The 23,837-nt window shown below is 38.4% G+C and overlaps 1 protein-coding gene across 6 annotated transcripts in view; it reads right to left on the bottom strand.

Annotated features, from left to right (window-relative positions):
- LOC122405536 (bromodomain adjacent to zinc finger domain protein 2B) overlaps nucleotides 1–23,837 on the bottom strand; it is a 254,071-nt gene that overhangs the window by 35,378 nt on the left and 194,856 nt on the right. The window lies entirely within an intron of this gene.

Raw genomic sequence — 23,837 nt, 5'->3', positions numbered from 1 at the left:
TTATGCGTCCGACCGTGAAAGATTTATTAGTTTCTTCCGTGCTCAAGGTGACGTTTATGGTTGCTTAAGGGCCACGCGTGCCCAGAAAACCGAGAGCCCAAATTGCCGATTCGAATTTCGATAACGTGTTGTTCAACTGGTCCGAAGACGAGTTTCATTTTGCGTGAAAAAAAACACGGAAGTAAACGATCGATAAGGGAAGATCGACGTTAGTGGGAAATCTTAGGGAAAAGTATTATTAATAAATAAACGCGGATACCACATTTGAGAATCCTTTTGCTCAAATTGGACAATTTGCTTCCGCGAATAACAAATCATTTTTATAGCGTAATTAAACCAATTCTGCTTCGAAAAGAAGCAGAAGTTTAATTGCAACCTTCGTGCGTAATTTTTCAATGGAGGAAAGTTGATGTACGTTCGTTTCAGTAGGAGCTGTAATAAGGTAACCTTATTAATGTAAATGTAGACAATTATCTAAATACTTGCAAATATTGCATGTGAAAATTCTTTTTGAATCGAACAATTCGTTTTCATAAATTGCACTCGTGAGTAATAAATCACTTTGAATGTGTAATTAAACCGAATCTGGTACTTTTCGAAGCAGAACTTTAATTACAACCTTCGTATGTAGGTTTTCAATAGAGGAACTGTTCGGTAGAAAGGAGTGCAAAATATAACGAAGAAACGTTGCTAATAATGTTTAATATACGCTATTTTTTCGGATATTTATAAATATTGCATTTGAAAATCGTTTGCTTAAATTCTACCGCTTATTCTCCTAAATTGCATTTATAAAAGATAAATTATTTCAAATGTGTAATTAAACCAAATCTTGTTCTTTCTGAAGCAATATTTTAAATATAATGTTTCGGAAATAAAATCGCAGGAATAGAAATTGGGTTAAAAAATCACGCGTTCGGATCAAGTGACGTGTTCTCGTGATTATCGTAATTATCGGTATCCGATGCGATGAAAAATGAAGTCAATGCGTAACAAATTATAGTCTCGTAATAACTGCAATTATTTTACTAGTGGCGTCGTCAAAGCTGTAGTTTTCATAATGCAAGGAAAACACGGTGATTTGTTTAACGACCGACGTAATACCGGTATCTCAAATATTATTTATTTTATTTTACCGTGATCCCAGCAATGTATCAATCGTTAAAAAGATCACCGTTTTTCCCTTGTATTGTAACCTTAAAATTTTTCTTTTAATTAGAATATGTATTCATGCCATTGCATCAAACAAATTCAACATAAGTTGTTAAAAAATAATATTTACGCGTTCTGCAATTTTAAATATGGAATCTGTATATGTAAATCTAGTGTTAATAAGATTCATTATTACAAGTTATTTTTCATCTTTAAATATGATAACTACGACAATGACGAGGCAAATCTCAAACTGTATTTATTATTAAACGATAAAAAATGACTTCTGTCGTCTGGACGAGTCTACTTTTAGAGATTCCAATTCCGCCAATTTTCTCGACACCGCCAAGTGTATAAGTGACAAAATGGCGATTGCAAATTTAGAAAAGTAGGTACATTTTTATCTTCAACGGATCATTTATTATTTGGATACCATTATTAACGTCGTGAATAATTGCACGATCCATCGATCGAGTTCGTACAGAGTTATAACAGTTCGAATCGCAATGGAAGAATCGTTTCGCCTTGGACGCAGTCCGAAGCTTCGAAAATAATCGATAAATTAATTCCACCCGCGCGATAGATCAGCATTGTTGAATATTGTTTGCCACGAAGCAGAGGATCGTCTTTCCTACGTTCGAATCCTCTCATTACCAGCGCGTTTCCGCCAACATTGTCGAGCACGCTGATTCGTCCCGGTTTACCGGACTCGTGTTACGCGAACTCCCGCCGGCGATTCGTGTTAATTAACCAATTATCCAGGAGCGTCATACGCAATTGATTTACCCGATAGAATTAAATAACAGGGTGGACTCGCTAGAAACAAAACACCCTAATATCGTAGCAAATTTTAAGTAATAGGGAGGACGCGTTGGCAACGAAACTGCGTGTAAACCAGTCAAAATGACCCATTCGTAATTTCTAACAAAACTTGTACAAAATTTACTCGACCGAATTTTTGAAAATTTATCGTAATTTTCTATAAGAGAATATATGAACACTTATTTCAATTTCTTTGGTACAAATAAACACACTATAATTGTGGGTAGTTCTAGTTTTAAAAGACACGTAACACGTTACCAACAGTTCAATTTCGTTTCTTTAAATTGCAATTACCAGAGGAAGGGTTCAAATAGTATTCTCAAAGAAAAATTAATCTCGAATTTTCAGGGATTCGCTCGATCTTGAATACGAACTTAGGCAATAAAGAAGTTTGAAATCGTCGTCAGTATTTTTCTCGAAGAATAATGTTAAATATGAGTTAGTTTTTGGGGATCGAAATTAGGTATGCGTTCCCCATTAAAGTCGCTCGACTCTCGCCCAAATCGTTTTCGTTAATTAAGAGTATCAGGAGCGACGGTTACCCTACCGAGGCAGGCAATAATTAAAATATTAAGTTGCATCGACAATAATAATAATAATTAAGCCCGGCGGTGGGGTTGGCCGAACCGGAAGCACGGTAAATTGCAGAAGCTGAGAACTCGTTATGGTAATGTCGTTCGCGCGGGCGTTAGCGCGAGCGAACGAGCAAAAATGCCGAACGCGACGGCTCTCGATGCTTTCTAATTTTCATAAACAGTCAGCAATTTTCATTAACCTCTGCACCGTGTCGATTAACAATCGGTTACGCGTCGCGAACCTCGTTGCGTAATTCTTACTCGATCGTCTTATCGCTGATTACCCTATACATACGTCATCCATTACGCGTTCTAGCCTGAAATAATAGGCGCCCGGTAATGCTCTGACTTGGCACGAACGCGTCACGGAACGAATGGTCAGTGACCCACTGTTTGCACGCTAGTTAAAAATATTGGAAAGTGTAACGTGTCGATCATCGTTCCTCGACAAATTGCAAAGATTCTATTCTTCCCATTCGAACGAAAATAGGAAATAATAGGGGACGAAATTATTTGATTCTGGTTTGGAAATGTACAAGCCACGATTTGTGTAATCCAAGATCAGTGGATTAAAACTTCCATATGTTGATACAATTTTTTTTTTTTAATTTGTTACTTGGAGTTTTTATCGTATTGGAATTTTATATAGGTTTTTATGATTTTTTTAAAGCATTGAAGATTATAACAAATTTAGTACCGAAAGTTTTGGAAGTTTTATTGAATCGATACGAAGTTGTAACAGAGTTCATTGAAGTTATATGCAATCGGATTAATATTTGTCAAATTCTCCAAGTTCAGTGGATTAAAGCTTGCATATGTTAATACAATTTTTTTTTTTTAATTTGTTACTTGGAATTTTTATCGTATTAGAATTTTAAATGGGTTTGTATGATTTTTTTAAAGCATTGAAGATTATAACAAATTTAGTATCGAAAGTTTTGGAAGTTTTATTGAATCGATACGAAGTTGTAACAGAGTTCATTGAAGTTATATGCAATCGGATTAATATTTGTCAAATTCTCCAAGTTCAGTGGATTAAAGCTTGCATATGTTAATACAATTTTTTTTTTTTAATTTGTTACTTGGAATTTTTATCGTATTAGAATTTTAAATGGGTTTGTATGATTTTTTTAAAGCATTGAAGATTATAACAAATTTAGTATCGAAAGTTTTGGAAGTTTTATTGAATCGATACGAAGTTGTAACAGAGTTCATTGAAGTTATATGCAATCGGATTAATATTTGTCAAATTCTCCAAGTTCAGTGGATTAAAGCTTGCATATGTTAATACAATTTTTTTTTTTTTAATTTGTTACTTGGAATTTTTATCGTATTAGAATTTTAAATGGGTTTGTATGATTTTTTTAAAGCATTGAAGATTATAACAAATTTAGTATCGAAAGTTTTGGAAGTTTTATTGAATCGATACGAAGTGGTAACAGAGTTCATTCAAGTTACATGAAATCGAATTAATATTTGTCAAATTCTCCAAGTTCAGTGGATTAAAGCTTCCATATGTTAATACAATTTTCTTTTTTTTTAATTCGTTACTTCCGAGTTTTTATTGTATTAGAATTTTATATGGGTTTTTATGATTTTTTTAACTCATTGCAGATTATAAAATTACAAATTTAATACCGAAAGTTTTGGAAGTTTGATTGAATCGATACGAAGTGGTAACAGAGTTCATTCAAGTTACATGCAATCGGATTAATATTTGTCAAATTTGCATATGTTAATATCATTTTTTTTTTAACCCATTATAAGCCAGTGTCCTATTTATTTTATTTTTTTTCAACCCTTAAAATTGGTTCAAATTAAATGAAAAATTTACCACATATATTTCAGGGTGTATTAAACTAAATTATAATTATTGTTGTATACCAATATTCTTTTAATAAAAAAATTATAAACTTTGCATAAATTTTCTCACTTTGTCTCGAATTATATACTCAATCATAAAAATTCCATATCGTCACTTTTTTTATCTTCTAATGTGTTATTCCTATTGAGGAATGATTACTCAGGATTGTTGTAAACTTTGTTTATTTATTTTTAGCAAAAACTCGTATTGGTATTGGCCAATTTTCACGAGATTAATTGATATGGCAATAGTAAATTCATGGCTTCTTTACAAACGAGTCAATAAATCGAATATCAGTTTATTAGAATTTCGTCGATCTGTAGCAGTTTTCTATCTAAAATTAACTATAAATACAAGAACTACGGGAAAAACGTGAAAAACAGAGGCGATGTCAAGCTAAACCACTAATATATTGTGAAAAATGTACAGTAACATTCTGTAAAAATTGTTTTATAGATTATCATAAGAAATAAATGTATTTTTATTAGTTTTAAACAAATATTTCAGTTTATAATCGTTTTCAATACTTTCATATACATATACTATACACTTGCAATTCTGATAGCACTAAGTCCCAGCGTCCTATTTATAGGACAGGCCAAAATTCAAAAATGTGAGGATCGAACAAATTTTTGAAAATATTTTCTTATTCAGGGCAAGGTTACTAATAATAAATCTGAATAAGTGAAATTTTGAAATTTGAAAAAAAAATAATTTGGGAGTTAATGGGTTAATTTGTTACTTGGAGTTTTTATCACATTAAAACTTTCTATGGATTTGTATGATTTTTTTACCTCAGTGCAGATTATAAAATTACAAATTTAATACCGAAAGTTTTGGAAGTATAATTGTGTTGGAAATCCTATAAATACAATACAAAACTGAAACGATTGATGTAAAATATTATTGTGGATGTATAAAAGAATTCACCCGATAGATACTGGAATTTTCCAGAATCTAGATACGTATGTATATGTTTAAAAGATTGCTCTGAAAATATCCCATAATATCCAATAAATTGAATCGATACGAAGTGGTAACAGAGTTCATTCAAGTTACACGCAATCGGATTAATTAATGTTACTTTGTCAAATTCTCAAGGTCTCCACGTTTTAATCGATGGGTCTCGAAAGATGGGTGGAAAAGGTTGAGAGGATAACTAAATTACGGAACAGAGAAACGTGTTAGTAGGTGGAAGTTTCGGGGTCACTGTCATTGTTAAACGTTCTACTTATTTTAGCATCGCTCCGGATCTACTTGAAAATGCATAGTCACTGGAATACCCACGGTGTACGCACTATGTCTCCTTCCGTTCTCCATGATTCATCATAATTGATAGCTGTTCGATAATAGGACACTTCATGAACGCCACAATATCCATAATCGCAATAGACGTTGGAATTCGATGCAAGTTAACTGTACTCGCGTTAATGCTGCAATTCATTATGCAACGATAAATTGAAAATTCAATACGCATGCATATAAAAAAAACAATGAATTCAGTCATAATCGATACGGACACTATGCTCTCGACAAAACAATACAGTGAACTCGTTCGTCAGCTTCTATGTTTCGTATAAATCGCCATCATTTCCGCCTTCGAGTAACAATTAATTCCATACTAGTATATTTCTCATTAAGCACAATGAGCTGCTCAAAATTCACAAAACAGTTTTGAATTTTTACGTATTTATTATTAAAATCTCTACGTTAGAAAAATAAATTTACACGACTGAACATTCAACGTAGAATCATTAAAATTATAAAATATAATAGTTTCACAATTCTCTAAAAATACCTTGCATTTCAACAGGAATTACTTAAATGAAACTTTCGTAATTAGAATTCAACTCGAAACACAGTACATTTAAACTCATGTTACGGATATGTTCAATTTTCAGATGATCAAAATAAAAATATAAATCAATTAAAAATGGTATCTAGCGTATAAATTTAAAGAAAAATAAAATTGTAACGAAGGATAAACAAATTTCCTCTCTGCGTGCGTCAGGGCTAAATTTCGCTCGAGAACGTCGAGAAGAGAGAGGAACGCTACATTTCCGTTTCGATCAAAAGTTCGCGTCGTCCTCGAATCGACCATGATCCGGAGTTTCGTCGTTGAAACGCGATTCCGCCGGCTCGGTTGTGTGAGTTCGCGCAATTTATTGTTACAAACGCAGCCGCGAGTGTACCGTTGATTTTCTACGAGTACCGCGGCCTTGAGCAAGGCCGTGGCATTGAAATCCAAGCGCCGCTTTAATTTATACCGGTCGTTGAACCCCCGACTGGCTTATACGACTACTTCACCGGCTGAGCAGCTGCATAATGCAGCTCTAGGTGCACATATGCACACGTACACGCACGCACGCACGCGTACAGGAGCGTTACCAGCCGCGACACGAGGCATCGCGCGAGGTTGAAATTTAGTCGGGCCAGATTTTGAACCTCGCGTCCTTGGCCTCTTCGCCTCTTCTCTTTACGTCACGTCGGTCTTAGGGAATGGTTTAACTCGCTTATATCTCGAGAACGGAACGTGTTGGAAAGTTGATATTTTCCACACACCCTTATTTTCGACGACACAAATAATTTTAATATTTTTTTTTTATTCCACACTGTTCGGATTGGTCGAAGAGTAACCTCTGGATTTTTGGTTAGAAATGGAAACATTGGGTGATTCTAGAGACCAAAGAATGTCGAAAATCAAGAATACCAATTTGTTGATTGAAGCTCCGTTAAAAAGTTATTAATGTTTAAAGTTCCATACTGATAGGAACATTTTTCGACGAAATTGAAAAATTTCAAATTGTTCTAAAAAAATTATTTTTAGTTGTGGGGATTAATTACAATAATTTTTGGTGAATAGACATATCCCCGAATTCCTACGCACTTTTGAGAAAAAAATTCATGAATATGCCTAAATTTTTCGGTGAAATTGAAACACTTCAAATCATTCTAAAAAAATTATTTTTAGTTGTGGGGGTCAATTTCAATCATTTTTGGTGAATAGACATACCACTGAAATTCTACGGATTTTCGAGAAAAATATTCGGTAAATAAAGAAATTCGACGACAAAATTAAAAAATTTGAAATCATTCTAAAAAAATTATTTTCGATTGCAGGAGTCAATTACAATAATTTTTGGTGAATAGACATACCCCCGAATTCTTTCACAGTTTCGAGAAAATAATTCCAGTAGATACCTAAATTTTTCGGCGAAATTAAAGATTCAAATCATTCTAAAAAAAATTATTTTTAGTTGCGGGGGCCAATTACAATCATTTTTAATGAATAGACATACCCCTGAATTCCTACGCACTTTCGAGAAAAAAATTCAGTAAACACGGAAATTTTTCGGCGAAATTAAAAAATTTGAAATCATTCTATAAAAATTATTTTCGATTGCAGGAGTCAATTACAATAATTTTTGGTGAATAGACATACCCCCGAATTCTTGCACACTTTCGAGAAAAAAAATCCTGGAAGTTCCTAAATTTTTCGGCGAAATTAAAAAATTTGAAATCACTCTAAAAAAATTATTTTCGATTACGGAGGTCAATTACAGTAATTTTTGGTGAATAGACATACCCACAAATTCTTGCACACTTTCGAGAAAAAAATTCATGTAGGTGTACAAATTTTATTAATAATTTTTAACAATAAATTGGCATTCTTTGACCCCTAGAATCTCTCATTAAAATTTTTCCCAGGGTTGGCCGAACACCCTGTATATTCTCCACAAAAATGTAAAATATTTGTTGTAGAATACTAGTGTAACTCGTCGATTGTCATGGTAAATGCTTTAAATGATTCGAAACGTCAAATAAAAACAACTCGTTCGCGATCGACGATCAGTCAATGCGTGTTTCGAACATATTCCAACCTGCAAACGTTTTCAAACATGCTTCTCCGGAAGATCACGCGATGCACAACGCAACAGGGACGGCGATCTATATTTTACGTTTCGATTTACGATCGCTTCGTACTCCTCGTAACTTCCTTTGAGGAATGGGAGACATTGACGATCGAAGGGCGAAGAATTATTCGCGTTTGCGACGATAGGCTGAAAAGAAACTGGCTGATAAATAATTTCATAAATTATACAGCGATACAGAACGATGGTTGGGCTCGATCGTTTATTTCGAAGCTGTTCACCCTCTTTTGTATGGAATACGCCGTTTTCCCGATTGACTTTTAATGCCAGCAGAAATTTCTTCTCTTAATGAGCCCAGCTACGTCGATTCGAGCTACTTCGTGCTTTCCTCTTTAATACGTGCGCTTTAATGGCGATCCATTATTCGAGTAACCGACCGACCAGCGGGAGCATTAAGCCAGTCCACCATTTTCGGGGATACTGCTTGATTCGACATCGTTGCGACCGATTACCAGATAAAAGAAAATACGCGAACCTGTTAATGTTCCGCGATTTACAAAACTTCTTCGCGAAGAACGATAACAATGGTTCTCCAAAAATCAATACCAATGATTGGAACATAACACGGAGTACTTTAGAACTTGGATTCGTAAGACACCATAGACTGGCTTGTTAATCTCTTAGTATAAGTAAATTTGCAACTTTAACTTGGCTTGATTACAAGAAATTAACCCGAGTTTTCGATATTCAAGAATAAAAGAAATTAACAACGTTGCGATCAGAAAGAATAGTCCAAAGATATTGTTTTTTAAATGGTCATATATTATTTAATTTCAGAATTTTTATTTTGAAAACTCAATCGTGCATTTTAATAATAAGTTCGGGGTTTGAAACCTCAAAGAAGAAAGTACTCCAGTCCCAAAAACGAGCAGCCACTGGAATGTTCGGAATCGGAGATTTCAACGACGTCCGAATCGCGCAGCAAATCGATACCATGTGCGCGGATTCGCCTAACGAAGAGGAGTTAAACGCCCGGTAATCCCGTTCGCGCGAGCTAATTTTATCGAAAAGTTCTTCGTTCCCGGTATCATAGGAACAGTGATCAGCCCGTTTCAAACACGAATCGAATTAATAAAACCGAGCAGAAATCGGATAACGATCGAACCGCCAACAAATACGGTTATCCTCTTGCTTAAAGTTGTTTTTCCCAGCCAAGTATGCAGAGAAACTGCGCCAAAGTCGGATCCCCGATTTATCCTGTTAAACGAGTGATGTAGACTGGCATTCGGTACGATCAACTATTTCAAGATAACCTCAGGAAACAGTCAAATGGCGGCCATTTAATCGTTAGGAACGCGTCTCGATTTTTGTGATCTGTGAAATTGTCAAAATGAGATTGACTTTTAACCCTTAAGTGGATTATTGGGGTGTAAACTAATAATTGTTTAATATACAGGGTGTTCTAAAAGCCAAAATAAGACGAAAATCAAGAATACTAATTTGTTGATGGAGGCTTCGTTAAAAAGTTATTAACATTTAAAGTTTTGCCCGTACTGAATTTTTTTCTCGAAAATGCGCAAGATTTCGGGGGTATGTCTATTCACCAAAAATTATTGTAATTGAACCCTGCAACCGAAAATAATTTTTTTAGAACGATTTGAAAAATTTTGTTTCGTCGAAAAATTTCAGCACCTTCTCGAATTTTTTTCTCGAAAGTGGATAGGATTTCGGAGATATGTGCATTCACCACAAATTATTGTAATTGACCGCCACAATCGAAAATAATTTTTTTAGAACGATTTGAAAAATTTTTTTCGCCGAATAATTTCTGCACCTACACGAATTTTTTTCTCGAAAGTGCGTAGGATTTCGGGGGTATGTGTAATGACTGAAAATGATTGTAATTGACCCCCGCAAACGAAAATAATTTTTTTAAAACGATTTGAAAAATTTTGTTTCGTCGAAAAATTTCAGACCTCCTCGAATTTTTTTCTCGAAATTGGATAGGATTTCGGATGTATGTGTATTCACCAAAAATTATTGTAATTGACCGCCGCAACCGAGAACAATTTTTTTAGAACGATTCGAAATTGTTGGATTTAATTGTTAATAACTTGTTAACGAAGCCTCCATTAACAAATTGGTATTCTTGATTTTCGTCTTATTTTGGTCTCTAAAATCACCCATTAATATTTTTCCCAGGGATGGCCGAACACCCTGTATGTCAATGTAATTATTTAAAAATGTATGCAATCCTCCATTAGCTCGTTATTTTTTAAATGCTTTAAAGGAAAGTTGATTTCCATTTATCAATTTGGTAATAATCAATATTAAGTACATACTCTGTGCTTGACATTAGTCGTAAATCAATCTCACCTACTTTACTTTTCAAATTTTTAATATCTTCATTTATATCCAAACTTATTACACTATAAAACAATTGGCATTTTAAAGAATCTGTTGCATGCTAAATGAAAGAGAAAGATGCCCAACAACCAAACTAAGATCGAGAATCCACTTAAGGGTTAAATGTATTTTGTAAAAATAAAAGTGACAATTCTGTACGATTTTTTAATAAATAATTCCCCAAGTCGGAAATGAAGAGACTACCTAAATGTACAGACTATTCTTCTTACTTGTAATTGGAATCTGCATAGAAATGGAGGCAACAATTTTTTCCCCCGTCGTCTCCTAATTATTCAGGAACGAAATGGTTTCCCTTACACCGGATCCGATCCATCGCGTAACAGGAGCGGAATAAAGAAGGCTCCTTCGGCGCTAGTAAATCTCCGAAGAACCGTTCGAGACGATCGAGTATTTTCTTATTCGAATACCGTTCGCGGCGATCCGAAACGCAACGCGACAAAGTTGCTCGGTGGCTCGCAGCGGCAGAGAAAATCGAGTCCCCGGCGTAAAAGAGAAATAAGAGAACGAGTATCGGAGGAGGAGGCGGAGGACTCGACGGGGTCATCGTCGTCCATTCAGGACGTCGTCATCCGCGGCGTCGACTGGAAACGACAGTCGGCGGCGCGTCGCTAATTTCCTGTTTTTCCGAGCACGTTAATAAAGGGCCCTCTCCCGCTCTGCCCCCCCCCCCTCCCCAGGGGTGGGAGGACGCATTGTTTTTCCCCAAATCGATGGCCACGCCGAAAGCCTCCGCGCCGTTAAAATCGTTAAAATCGCGGGATGAACGACTACCGCGGGGAGCCCGGTTATTGCGAACAGGAATCGAGCGTGTGCGTTTCCACGGATTTATTCAACGATTTGTTCCTACGCAAATCTGATCCTGGAAACGGGTTCGGGGACACCTAGTGTTTATTTCATTAAGATTAAAAAAAAAAGAATGAGAAATTATAACCAGGAATAGTTCGATCGATGTATTGCTTGGAATTTCGAGTTTGTAAAAATGTAACGGTTGTGTTAACACTGTGACGGCCGCTGTCACGTATACGTGACTTTGCGAGCTAGCAAGCGTTGGCCACTGTCACGTGTGCGTGTGATCTACTGTATCAATACCCATTTTATCATACATCCAACTTATTATGTTTGCGAGGTTACATTTGTAATTCTTTTTAATAATTCTCCTAGCATCTTCATGTATCTCACTTTGGTCTACAATATCAGCGATACGTGCGGCTATTAAAGTGTTAACACTGTGAAATCTAGGCTTCATCAGAGAAGTATCTGGGAAATATTTCACACGTTCGTGGCATTAACGAGCCACATCATTATCTGGATTCGTACGATCTGCTCTAATTTGTTTTCTTAAGTCTTCCGTGAAAACGAGAGGGGACGAGTGTACTTTGTGGCGAGTAACCCTCGAATAAAATATGATACGGCACCTGAAATATTCACTCTACGATAGCACTTGTGCCAGGGCACTCGAAAATCGTCTGTAACGGCCAAATCGATTTGCCAACTTCGTCTCGGTTACCAGAGTGCAGAAACTCTAACTGGCGCAGCGCCTGCATGCATGAGAAATTCGCGGCCAATATAACTTCTGGGCGATAATCTGTTGATTCCTTTGTCTTTGGCCACGAAGTATGGCGGACAGGTTTGACTTATCATGGAACAATGGCCGTTTCACAAACTGTCATTCGCGAAACACTTTCTGCCACGCGATACATTTATAGATCACTTCGTATTCCATTTGTGACTACTTTTTTAATCGATGCACAAAGGAACGTTACATTTTACATAAAACTCAAAATAAAACTGTTTACTTCGCGCGTGTCGACTACAAGCAAGTTACCCAGATGCTAAATTATTTAAAAAAATATATAATATCCTAGTGACGGAAGTGAGTGTCGTTGATAACGTTGCACGAGATATATTTGCTTTCTAGAAATTTCATAGAGAGTATGTCGAGGCGAATTAGAGCAGTTTTGCAGACAAAAGAGCTGTGCAAAACGTTCTTTTTTGTCATCGATATACAAAGAGTCAATAATCATTGAAAAAATTTCTTACGCTACTTTTAATTGTAACAAAAATATAGGTATTCGGCCACCTGTGGGAAACATTTGAATGGGAGATTCTAGAGGGCAAAATAAGACGAAAATCAAGAATACCAATTTGTTCATTGAGGCTTCGTTAACAAGTTATTAACGTTTAAAGTTCCATATCGACTGGAACATTTTTCGATGAAATTGAAAAATTTCAAATTTTTCTAATAAATTATTTTTAGCTGCGGGGGTCAATTATAATCACTTTTGGTGAATAGGCATATCCCCGAAATCTTACGCACTTTCGAGAAAAAAATTCAGTAAATGTAGAAATTTTTCGGCGAAATTGAAAAGTTTCAAATCATTTTAAAAAAATTATTTTCGATTGCGGGGATCAATTTTAATCATTTTTGGTGAATAGACATACCCCCGAAATTCTATGCATTTTCGAGAAAAAAATTCAGTAAGTGCAGAAATTTTTCGATAAAATTAAAAAATTTCAAATCATTCTAAAAAAATTATTTTTAGTTGCGGGGGTTAATTTCAATCATTTTTGGTGAATAGACATACCCTCGAAATCCTAACCATCTTCGAGAAAAAAATTCCTTACCGAAAATATAATTTTCAGCCAGAAATGTCACTCGAAAATTTCATGCGAATCTTTAAAACGCCATAACTTCTGAACGGATTGGAGGATTTTAATATTTCAAACGGCAAACAGCGCGTATTTTAGTGAAGAATATGCAGGAATTCTAACAATATTGCAAAAGTTGCTCCTTGAACCTGTAAAGTTAGAAAAACTCCATAAAAATGGTCCAATTTTCAAACAACCATAACTCCTGCAATCGTGAATATATTTCAATGAAACTTTTTTCTGAAGTAGACCTTATGGGTATCTATAAAAAAGTATTAGACAACTTTTCCATAGGGCGTCAAACAAAACTACTAAAAATCAGAAACGAATTTTTAAGAAAAATCGACTGGTAGGTGCCTAAATTTTTCGGCGAAATTGAGAAGTTTCAAATCATTATAAAAAAATTATTTTTAGTTGCGGGGGTTAATTTCAATCATTTTTGGTCAATACACATATCCCCGAAATCTTACGCATTTTCGAGAAAAAAATTCAGTAAGTGCCTAAATTTTTCGGCGAAATTGAGAAGTTTCAAATCATTATAAAAAAATTATTTTCGATTGCAGGGGTCAATTGCAATCATTTTTGTTCAATAGACATATCCCCGAAATCCTCCGCACTTTCGAGAAAAAAATTCATGTAGGTGGACAAATTTGATTAATAATTTGTAACAATAATTTTGTTAATTTTTTAACGAAAGCTCAAACAAATTGGTATTCTTGATTTTCGTCTTATTTTGGTCCCTGGAATCTCTCATTAAAATTTTTCCCAGGGTTGATCGAACACCCTGTATAATGTTTAATTTGTCATATTCTTAATAATTAATGATTTATACAGAATATGTGGTTATTGGTTCAGTGAAGCTCCTTACTGTACAAAGGCAGAGAATTATTTCTGGAATTGATCAGTTTTGGTGTTGTTTCCTGGGAAAGAATTCGATCGTGAAGCGAAGGAGTAGTGTACTGGTGATAGAGATCGTCGAGCAACGATCCTCGCGATGAACGGAGGGTTCTAGATCGGTGGTCGCGTACAGCGAGCAACAAATCTCGGCGCCCGGACTCGAAATCAACGAGCAAACAGCGTGGTAAGGGAAGCTAAACAAGCTAGGAGAATAGATCGTAGATGGAGGAGCGTTACGGCAGCGGTTCAGGGAATGTGTTTGGTCCGTGAGCCGGGAAAATGGCCGTGTTATTAAATCGATCGGCGCTCTGGCCAGTGGGGGTTGGAGCTAGGCCAGGGGGTTCCGAGAGGGAGAGAAACGTATATAGCCGTGGCACGGGGATGATGGGAACGCGATGGAAAGGGGCTGGGAATTACGAATGGCTCGCTGCTTGGTCGCCGTGACCGAAATCGGTGAACCTCCAGTTCGCGAGTTTTTAACGCTGCAGTAACCGTTTGTTATTGTGTTCAACTCGAATATCACATCACATTAATTTATTTATTTACCGGATAATCTCTCGATACGATCGCAGATGCGGGAACAGAAGCGTAAAACGCGCAGGGTGGGTTTACGAGGGTCGTTCGATGAGTAGACAAACGGTCCGATTCAGATAATATTAAACCGTGGATTTTTATACTTTTAGAATCATTCTGCATCCTCATGAGTTTATAATCATTTGCTCTTGGCAAGAAGATCGAATAAACGTGGAAAATAATATTCTTTCTTCTTGGATATTTCCTTTCTTGATAATAGTTACAAGGGCGGACAAAAACTGCATTGTGTCCTTTATTCTTCGACAGGATTGATATCTTTGTACTTGTCCGATCGAATCCCCCATTTTCTAGCTCAAGTTCCATTTCTCTGACAGTTCTAGGTGACCGTAGATGCGCATCTGAAGATCTTATCTCCGAGCCGTCTTGAATCGATATTTCAAAGAAAACGAAGATTCGTATCGCGTTGTACGAAACATACACGATTCTAAAAATTAAAGCGTCCGATCCTCGGTCCATTCGATACTCATTTCTAAAATGATTTTCGTTTACTTCCGAGGCAAACGAGGTTGCAGAACTTTCCACGTTCGTCGTTCCACCGACTTAGGAAACTCCGTATTCGCAATATCTCAGCTTCCCCCCATTTGGTCGGACTTAGTACATTTTACAAATAAGCTCTTCCATTTCTCGTCGAACGTTCCTCCGCGCGGAAATGCGATTTCAGAACAAAAGTTCCGTCGAAGGGGCACGTGATACAGCAGGACGTTCGTCGCGACGAAAGCTTCGTGATCGCGCGAGTTTTATTCGTATCTCCGCAGCGACCACGCTGAATGAATATGCCGTTGCTTAAATCCCTTGGATCTTTCATTCCGTCGCCTTTACGGGCTGTAAGGTTCGCGCCGTTCCGTGCCGCGCCGATGGTCCGGGCTATTTTCTTCTCAGCACGTTCCTCTCGCCGAGGCTGCACCGGGGGAGAAAAAAACGACAGAAAATAGAGGATTCCGGCCGTATATTCCGTGCCCCTAAAATAGCAGCGCGAAGTTACGTTACCCTGTTCCGCAATAGTCTCTCGCGTCTCCACGAAATCCCCGATCCACAGGCAGCGAAATTCCGGGGAACGGTTCGCTCTACGCGTCACCCATTCGCCTACAAACGTCTCACGTCGCACGAACCAATTGTAGAAATCTACGACCAGAATCTCATTCGGGCAATCGACGAACAACTGCATTTTTTAGACGATTATTTACCTTATCTGGATCAAAATTCGTATTAAAAATAAGATAGACAATAAATTCGTATTAAAAATAAGATAGTCAAATTGACCGTCAGCAGTCAAGATTAAATACAGAGTGAACAGGAGGGTGGTCCTTATTTTTTGACTTTCGATTACTTTTTGACGCCCCCCTCAGATTGTGACACTTGGTGGAAAAAAATTCTGTGCAAAATTGCAGCGAGATTAGACAACAGGAACACGTGTCGCATTTAAATTAGCGTTGCAGTTAGATGCACTTGGATATTTTTTAATGAAATTCTAATTCCTTATGTCTTAGTATGTAAGATCACACGTAATGTTATTATTTTACACTAATGTAATTATAATTTCACCAAAAAATATCGATTAATAAATTTCGAATAAGACAACTTCGATAAGAGCCCAATCACAATGATTCCTTCATCAAGTGTCACAATCTACGGGAGTGCATAAAAAAAAATTTTAACCCCTGTAACCACCCTAATGAACAGCAATCAAAATCCATTTTCTCGAAAACGAAACACCCCTCCAGTGGAATTTCGTTATTCGTTATTTTTGTCTTCTTTCGAGCCACAGGACCTGGCCCAATTAGAACCAATCGCAACCTCCGTATTAGCGAATTTCGGAACTTTTCACGCTGAAAAATCGAATCAATTTTTAATCGGCGCTAGGAGGATACGAAAGGGACGAATTGGTTTTTGAACGAGGCAGGTAAACCCCCGGTACGCGTCGCAATTAATGCCGTAGCCGCGGTATCGTCGGAGCGAAAGACGCGCGGATATCCAATATATCGACGACATCCCCACCGGTTTTACACCTTAACGTCGGCGTTTCCGCTTATAACCGTCCAATCGCGATTCAGCTACGGTCCGCTCGTACGTGTGTATCCTGTCCCTCGAGGAAGAGAGGATCGATCGGGGGGATCGGAACGCCGAGAGGGGTGGCCGCGCGCGACCGTCGTCGCCGCGATGGCTGGCTCGCCTCCAAATCGCTTTAATTTCGTTTACGCGACGATCAAACGGGAGAAAGGGAGACAGAGGCTCGGCCCCGGCGACCAACGAACACGCCTAGCCACTCCGTTTTTTCCTAGCGTCGCAGCGGCGTACGCTAGCGCCTCGATTCTTGAATAAATCTAAGCCCCGGATACTTGAAATCGTCGATTGTTCGAATCAAAGGGCGCGATAACGGATCTCGGACGATTCTCTGCGATTTTAAACTCGACTTGAGCTTCGATTCTTTTGTATTGAATTTTGCTGTACTTGTAAATTCTTTATTTGTTGGAAACTAGCACTCGACACTGGGTTAAATAGTCCAGAAGATAAAGAAAGGGTAGTTTTAAAATACTGAAATTCTAAATATTACATCTACGTGCATTTAATTTGTCGCTTATAGCGATGCAAGAATAAAATTGCAGATCAAACAGTCGAATATACGATGTAAATGTGTATTCAAAATGGTCGTTTTTTGTATAAATTAGTAGAAGTTCGTGGGGATATACGAAAATAAAACTCTCGAGCATGCATAAAGACGACCGGATATCGATGGTCGACGCAATGATCCTGGGATCGACGTATCAGTCTTGGGCACGTTTTCGTGCTAATTAATTCTTTATTTGTTAGAAACCAGCACTCGACACTGGGCTGAACAGTCCAGAAGATAAAGAAAGGGTAGTTTTAAAATACTGAAATTCTAAATATTACATCTACGTGTATTTAATTTGTCGCTTATAGCGATGCAAGAATAAAATTGCAGATCAAACAGTCGAATATACGATGTAAATGTGTATTCAAAATGGTCGTTTTTGTATAAATTAATTGAAGTTCGTGGGGATATTCGAAAATAAAGCTCTCGAACGAGCATAAAGACGACCGGATATCGATGGTCGACGCAACGATCCTGGGATCGGCGTATCAGCCTTGGGCACGTTTTCGTGCTAATTAATTTCTCGTTAACGAAGTCATGCCGCCGCCGCGGACGGCCGTGTTCCCTTCTTTAAACACAATCGAGCTAAGACGTCGAGCTAAAGTTCGTTATAAATATAGGATAAGCCTGACGAAGTAATAAAGGGCCGATCGTTGTAATTGTGGACTCGTTCGACCGCTCGGACGGGGGAAACTTGTAAATTATGTTTAACGCCGGTAATGGGAATCGTTTGTGTAAACATAATGTTCCACGATGCCTGACGGATGCGTGTTAATAATTGCGCGGAGGGCGGCTGAATAATGCGCCGGCGGATCAAACGATCGACCGCTGGGGAAGGGTTAACGCGCGCCTTTCGCTTTCGATTCGCGATTCAAGAAGTAAATGAAAACCGTTCCGAAGGATAACGTGTTGCAGAACAAATTTTATCCACCGAAGAACACAAATTTCAGACTCGATACAAATTGTTTTTGCGAACAGGGCATCTTGGGGGATCTTTGTCTCATCTGGCCGTTTAAATCATAACATTTACATTAAACATTCGTATAAATGCAATATACTACACTGCAATTAACAAAGAAGAAAATTGATCATGGCGGATTAGAGAAAGTGTGAGCGTTAAGGGTTACGAAGTCTGCACGAGATCGACAGAGTGTCTTCATCTTTGATCACGTGTGTTCTCCAAAAACTAATTCATCCTAATTAATATGATAAATTGTATCCTTTTCCATGGTGTACACAGTCACAATTTAACCCCTCAGGTACGATTGAACTTTAAGAATGCAAGGTTACGATAACCAACGAAAGTTCTCGAAGGGTTATACCGTGAGGGGTGAAAGATTCGAAACGATTACCTTGTCGCTGAGTCACATGTCGCCAAATTAAATAAAACCAACGCGAAGTCGCGAGACTGGGTCTCGATTCCCGAAATCACGACGACGCCATCGGTATGATTCATGTTGCGCGGTTTCGCAACACGTCTCGTTTCGAAGCGAGCAGGCTTCTTAAGGAAACCAGGCCCGGGTAGAGCCTCGTGTCCTCGGGCCATGGAATCGAAAAACCATGGAGAGAGGCGAAGGTTTCGCAGCTTCGATGGAACACTCGTTTGCGAAGACCTCCGTTGCAGAGGTGTGCCTCGAAGCGGGGACCTTCGACTGCGCATCCATTTTCTAGAAAATCGACCTTCCTCGAAGCTGGTATCAATTTTCTGAATTAACTCGCGCCTGATTCTGGCACGGTATTCTCTCAGCGAGGATCCACGATTGTTCTTTTCGCGATAAAAGGTATCGATACTGCGGGCCAGCGTTGCCCTACTTGAAATTCAAGCAGAGCCAAGTATTCGATTATACGAATAGCTTGAATATTCCAAACTCCTTTCGCTCGTTCTAAACTCGAAGAAATTTAAATCGTTCTTTAACTTTTAACGACTCGCCGAAAGAGTTGTATAAAGACGTTGTATGGTTTTGTTTTATGTTTTGCGTGCACGTACTAAGGGTTAAGAATCAGAATCTCGGAACCAGAAACTCTTCGGTTTTGCAGGACTCCAGAAAGATACGAGTCGACTCGATACGAGATCGATTCCTTTTAGAGGAACATCCCCAACACGAGTCGAGACGCGTAGCTCTTGCGTACGTAATTCAACCCCCAAAAGAAACATCCTCCCCCCCCCCTGGATTACCCGCGCTACATAATTCAATGGTTTAATGTTTAAAAGGGCCCAGGGACGGCTGCGAGGGACATTCTGGGAGATTCGATTGATATTTTTTTACCAGCGTCGGGGATCGATCGGGTTCGACGGCGCACGTACGACGGGAGACCGTTTCTAGCCGCCCCGTGTTGCTCCCTCCTTTATTATTGTACCAAGTGTCTTTTCTTATCGAGCATCTTCGGCCAGCTCTTCTCTCTATATCGAATTCGAGGCACGCCGAGCGCATTTATCAACCAACACACGTTGCGCGGCTGAAACGTCGAAGGGGGAGGGAAAAAGGCATCGAGTGGATACGGAGGAAAAAAAGTACGAGGGTGGGAGAGCAGAAACGGCTACCAGATGAAGTAAGATGAGGAACGCCGAGAAAAGAAGCCAACAAGGGAACTGGACGAACCGATATGCATTGATTTCAACGAAACAAATAAAAAAGAAAATTTCTATTTCAATTTCTCTTCTTTCCACCCCTTTTACGATACATTGTGGACGGGGTTTAGGGAATAAATTGTTAATTGGCTTTCTGAGCGTCGTTCAACCACACTTTTTATTCTCCATGGTTGTTCATTATACAGTAAAATTCCGATTATCGTATATGAAGTGATAAAAACAAGGAAATGGACCCTTTTATGGGGAGTTTCTCGCTTTAAGGAATAACTTTTCGAATATTTTTAGAATTTGTAAATATTGTTCACTGAAATACGGGTTGTTTGCATTTTGAAACATTAAAATCCTTCAATCCGTTCAGGGATTATGATTTTTTAAACATACGCGTGAAATTTTGGGGGAATATTTCTAGCCACACATTATATTTTCGAATAGGAATTTTTTCCTCGAAAGTGGATAGGATTTTGGGGGTATGTCTATTCACCAATTATGATTATAATTCACCCCCACAATCAAAAATAATTTTTTCAAAACGATTTGAAATTTGTTAATTTCGCCGAAAAATTTGTCCACATACTGAATTTTTTTCTCGAAAGTGGATAGGATTTCTGGGGTATGCCTATTCACCAAAAATGATTATAATTCATCCCCACAATCAAAAATAATTTTTTCAAAACGATTTGAAATTTGTTAATTTCGCCGAAAAGTTTGTCCACTTACTGAATTTTTTTCTCGAAAGTGGATAGGATTTCGGGGGTATATGTATTCACCAATTATGATTATAATTCACCCCCACAATCGAAAATAATTTTTTCAGAACGATTTGAAAATTTTTAATTTTGCCGAAAAATTTGTCCACTTACTGAATTTTTTGTTCGAAAGTGGATAGGATTTCGGGGGTATATGTATTCACCAATTATGATTATAATTCACCCCCACAATCGAAAATAATTTTTTTAGGAAGATTTGAAAATTTTTAATTTTGCTGAAATATTTGTCCACTTGCTGAATTTTTTTCTCGAAAGTGGATAGGATTTCTGGGGTATACCTATTCACCAAAAATGGTTGTAATTCACCCCTACAATCGAAAATAATTTTTTCAGAACGATTTGAAATTTTTTAATTTCGCCGAAGAATTTTTGCACCTACTCCTTTAATTTTCTAAAGAGGTTGGAATAAATATTAGGGAAAGATTGAACGAATTTATTGGTGAAAGTATAAACAGTTATGTTATATCAAGTACAATAATTTCATAGTAATTTTTATCAATTATTTTGTATTCTAAAACCTGAAGGGGATCAAAAAGTTGTGAACGTTTTGACTGCATGTAAAGAACAAAAGGTTCCAGTACGTTTCGAAGCATCATAATAGAAATTGAAAGGGTAGAACAAAAGCTAGGGGAAAGTGAAAGTCAAAAAATTATCTAAGAACGGAGAAAGTTAAAAGAAATGGGGGTTGTACACTGAGAAATATATATAAATATTAAAAACGGGGGGTTGAAGTTGTATTTCGTACAGAAAAATGTCCAGAAAGTTAATGATTGTGAGAACAGGTGATTGGACGATATAAGAGCGGACGATGTAGAAAGTTTCGACGCAGAACACCGGAAAAGCAAAATTCCACGTGGAGAACAAAGGTGCAAAAGGAGCGATGAAGTCGGCGTCTTTAGGTTTTAGAACAAACGGGCAGATAGTTCCGAAACAGAGGAACCTAGCGGGGGAAAAGGCACGACAATGGAAAATGGAAAATAAAGGATGAATAGAGGCAAAAGGGGGGAGGGAAAAGGTGAACGGAGCGAGCAGTTAGGTGTGTGGGACACGATCCAACGGTTTTTCAGTGCTCTCCAACGATCCTGTACGTGACTTCGCATGAACGTATTTCTCTAGGCGTATGGCTGGCCAAATGTCACGTTTGATTCTGTGTACTTAAGTTTACGCATACAGTCGCGCCCACACACGCTTTCAACCAGCCAGATTCGGGCCGATACGCCGCCGGGTGGAATGGAAACTTAGAAGCTGTTACGAGTTCGCGGGTTTTCAACTTTCCTCGTAAAACGATCGCGTTTGTAACGAAAAATCAGACCGAATGTTTTTGGGCAATACTTCCAAATTCAATCGCAAATTGGTTTTCGTTGATCTTGACTGTCATTCAATTAGAACCAGTTGTAATATACCAAGCTCAATGCTTCGTAACACCCACCATCAACCAGTAGTTGCGATCTGTTTGTGTTTTCAATGCATACTCGTCGAAAACAGTAAACTGGATAATAGAATCAACGAGTACAGCCGCGTTAGAGACTACTCTAAAGCATTCTTTTCAAAGCATAATATTTTCGATTCGGAATTATTATATTAATAGCGTTGACCGTTAGACGAAATCGAGTCTCAGCGGGCCCCAACGAACGAAAGTCGAATCGTTTGCGTCTTGTTCCGGTTCGACAGCTAGCCCTGAAACCCGTCGGTGTTTCATCCGACTCCGGGCTTCCAATGAACACAGCCACCGGTCGTGATTCTTTAACCGTAACATATAATGACGACGGTTGGAAGGAGGAGGAGCGCCGACAGAAGAAAGTAGACACTTTCAAACGAAAACTCCGCCGCATCCAGCGGGGGAGTTTGCATCGATCGTCGGAGATAAAAGCGGTGTATCAGAGTGCGGTGGAATTAGAAACAGGGGGGAGGAGCGGGAGGGTTGTACGCGGGACGGGCAGGATAAAAAAAAAAGGAAGAAAAAAAAAAGGAAAGTGACGTGCAAAAAGAACCTATTTCTTTTCCCCGTGCCCGCGGATCCAGAGGCCGTTCTTCTCCCGGCGTTCGTTTTTTCGCATCGGTCGGCTAACAGGATTTCATCTGCGAGAGCCGTTCTCGGAAACCTAGACGCGACGCGTTCCGTCACGGCCGCGTAATGACGATGACACAGATGACGTTGACGAGGAAAAGGAACTGGGGAGAGGCGGCATCAAACGAAACGCTGCACAAGACCCCGGCGTCCCCACGCGTCGTTCGCGTGAAATAGAAGCGCGACTTCGCGGAGGGTCAACGCTCAGTCGAGTTATAAACGAGAGCAAGATGAGCCGGGGAAATACGTATTACTCTTTTTTCTTTTTTTTTTTACCCTCTCTTCCCGTTGCCTGGCAAAGAATTCGTCCCTTTCTCGAGGGCTTCGAGTGTCGCGGGGACTCGCTCGTTAGAAAAGCGACGACGCCGCGCGGCATTGTTGGGAAGCCAGACGAGGAAATCCGCGAATTTACGCCGATGCACAATCGTTAACTTATTACGCAATCCCGCGACGTTGCACCTGGCCCCGCCGGAATTATTCAAGGAATCGCTCGCCTCGAGAAGCGTGGGCGAATTATTTTAAAAATGTCTGCCAACGCGTCTGAACCGTTCTCTGTCCCGAGTTTGAACTTTTGATCAGCCTCTGCAGAATGTCAACTCGTAGAAATTTAGGTGAATCTTAAATTTCATTAGGATTCCAAAAGGAGGAATGTCAAATGATCTAATAGAACGGATGGGAGGTCGAGAGGTCAGTAACGGGACGCACTAAATAAATATTACTCGACATTGTTCGCATCCCCCTTACTGGTGGGTATTCTGTTCTCCTTAACCTAATACTGACCTTTCGATCTTTCATCGTTACTGACCCTCTTTCGATTCTCGAGTACCCTCGACTTGGGGCTATCGAAAGACTCCCAACTTTTGGGCTACAGGTCTCCGATTCTTTATTAGGATGTACTTGTTCAATTTCTAGAAAAGCATAAATTAGTCCAACACTTCCCTACAAATAT

Source organism: Colletes gigas, unplaced genomic scaffold (assembly GCF_013123115.1).
Source record: "Colletes gigas isolate AHSC1104 unplaced genomic scaffold, ASM1312311v1 Colletes_gigas_Sc00004, whole genome shotgun sequence".
NCBI lineage: Eukaryota > Metazoa > Arthropoda > Insecta > Hymenoptera > Colletidae > Colletes > Colletes gigas.
The sequence above is the reverse complement of the archived record's forward strand: the minus strand, read 5'-3'. Positions and strand labels throughout refer to the sequence as shown.